This window comes from Oryx dammah, unplaced genomic scaffold, assembly GCF_014754425.2.
Source record: "Oryx dammah isolate SB20612 unplaced genomic scaffold, SCBI_Odam_1.1 HiC_scaffold_12, whole genome shotgun sequence".
NCBI classification, from domain to species: domain Eukaryota; kingdom Metazoa; phylum Chordata; class Mammalia; order Artiodactyla; family Bovidae; genus Oryx; species Oryx dammah.
Window position 1 is genome coordinate 53,626,875 of NW_024070196.1, and position 2,882 is coordinate 53,629,756.

The window sequence follows — 2,882 nt, forward strand, 5'->3', positions numbered from 1 at the left end:
AAGGGCAGGGAGACTGGGCCATCCTTATTGCAGAGCAATTGGATGTTGTCATCTGGTAAATTCACAGATGCTGTTAACCTCGTAGGTCCTTACCTTAGAGGATTCCTCACCAGTGCCAGAAGAGCCACACTAGGAGGCTTCTAAAAGCACTGGAAACAACCTAAATGACCAAAAACAGGAAAACGAGGATGCTCGAGATACGCTGAAATCACTCCGCATCAATGAAACTGAATAAACCAGGCATCAGGAGCTAGTATCAAGTACAGTGTATACCAAGATACACAAAAACCACGTCAGTCTTTTTATTGGCCACACTGCCCAACATGCAGGATCTTAAGTTTCCCAACCAGGGATCAAACCTATGTTCCCTGCATTGGAAGCACAGCCTTAACCACTGAACTACCAGGTAAGTCCATAGCCATATCAAACTCTCTATGCCAAGGCATGTGCACTAGCTTCCCTGATGAAAGTCCAGCACACAGAAAGCTAAACAGGCAGGTGGTGGAAGTTCACAGACATCAGCCACAGGGACAGGAAGTGAGCAGTCAGTGGTTCCAAGAGGGAGGGAGAGCAGTTTCATTTAAGTAATACTTGGATGTTACATATGTAGGGATACATTATGCCTGTCTGCAAGTCTGAGTTGTTTCTTTTTTAAATATAAAAATACCAAGGAGGAAAAAAAAAAAAAACAGTAGAAAACATGGAAATGAAAAGACTCAAAATCCCAGATGAGTGATAAACTGATCACATAAAAATGTAAACTTTTGGGGATAGAATATACCTCTGGAGTTAATTGTTGAATCACTAAGTCATGTCTGACTCTGTGACCTCCATGGACTGCAGCCTGCCAGGCTCCTCTGTCCATGGGATTTTCCAGGCAAGAATACTGGAGTGAGTAGCCATTTCCTTCCAGAGGATCTTCCCGACCTAGGGATCAACCCACATCTCCTGCACTGGCAGGAGGATTCTTTCCCACTGAGTCACCAGGGAAGTCTCTCACAATTAGCAAAGATCAAACTTTGATGTTCTCTCCTGCAGCTGCCATTAGGAAGCAGCTCATGCTGATGGTAAAAATATAAATTGGCCCAACATCCAGAGGGCAGTTTGACAATATCTATGACATTTTTAAGGGCTTCCCAGGTGGTACTAGTGGTAAAGAACCTGCCTGCCAACGCAGGAGACGTAAGAAATGCAGGTTCGACCCCTGAGTTGGGAAGATCTGGAGGAGGAATGGCAACCCACTCCAGTATTCTTGCCTGCAGAATCCCATGGATAGAACACCTGGTGGGGATACAGTTCACAGAGTCACAGAGTCGGACACAACTGAAGCAACGTAAGTACATGCTCAATGACAATTTTAAACATCCATACCTTTTGACCAAGCACTTCACTTTGGTGAAATCCTCCCACATGTTCACAGACACAATCCTGCTACACTATTGTTAGCAAAAGATTGGAAATAACCTGCATGCCCATCAGTAAACAAATTAGCTGTTAACCATGGAATATTACACAGCCTTCAGAAAACCCGGGGTTAGATCTATGAGTCAACAGGAATGATATCCAATATACATTGTGTGCCCAATGATTATTTAAGTGCAGGTCCATCCATGTTGTTGCAAATGGCAAAATTTCCTTCTTTTCTTATGGCTGAGTAATTTTCCATTGTTATATTCCATATCTTGATACATTTATCTACTGATGGGTACTTGGGTTGCTTCCATATATAAAAGCATCCCACCCAAAAGCAGCAAAATATACAGAAGTACATATGGAACATTCTCCAGGATAGAGTAATAAACCAAGGGTTGCTGGTAAATCATGTCCAACTTTGCAACCCCATGGACTGTAGCCCACCAGGCTCCTCTGTCCATGGGATTCTCCAGGCAAGAATACTGGAGTGGGCAGCTGTTCCCTTCTTCAGGGGATCTTCCCAACCCAGGGATCAAACCCAGTCTCCCACATTGGAGGCAGATTCTTTACCATCTGAGCCACCAAGGAAGCCCCAAAATTTAAGAAAACCGAAATCATAGCAAGTGTCTCTTCTGACCCACAGTGCTATGAGACTAGAAATCAACTAAGGCAGGGGGTGTGGAAATAGCAAGAGAAAAACGTGGAGACTTAATCTTCTCAAAATGCTCAAAATCCTTCAAGCTAGGCTTCAACATTAAGTGAACCAAGAACTTTCAGATGTACAAGCTGGATTTAGAAAAGGCAGAGGAACTGGAGCTCAAATTGCCAACATTTGTTGGATCATAGAAAAAGCAAGGGAATTCAACAAAAACATCTGCTTCACTGACTCTGCAAAAGCCTTTGACTGTGTGGATCACAACAACTTGTGGAAAATCCTTAAAAATATGGGAATACCAGAACAACTTATCCGACTCCTGAGAAACCTGTATGCAAGTCAAGAAGCAACAGAACTGGACATGGAACAATGGACTGGTTCAAGATTGGGAAAGGAGTATGTCAAGGCATTGTCACCGGCTTATATGCAGGGTACATCATGCATAATGCCAAGCTAGATGAATCACAATCTGGAATCAAGATTGCTGGGAGAAATATTCAACAACCTCAGATACGCAGATACCACCACTCTAATGACAGAAACCAAAGAGGAACTAAAGAAACTCTTGAGGAAGGTGAAAGAGGAGAGTGAAAACCTGGCTTAAAACTCAACATTGAAAAAACTAAGATCATGGATCTGGTCCCATTACTTCATGGCTATTAGATGGGGGAAAAATGGAAACTGGCAGATTTTATTTCTTGGGCTCCAGAATCACTGCAGACGGTGACTGCAGACATGAAATTAAAAGACACTCCTTGGAAGAAAAGCTATGACAAACCTAGATCGCATATAGCATATTAAAAAGTAGAGACAT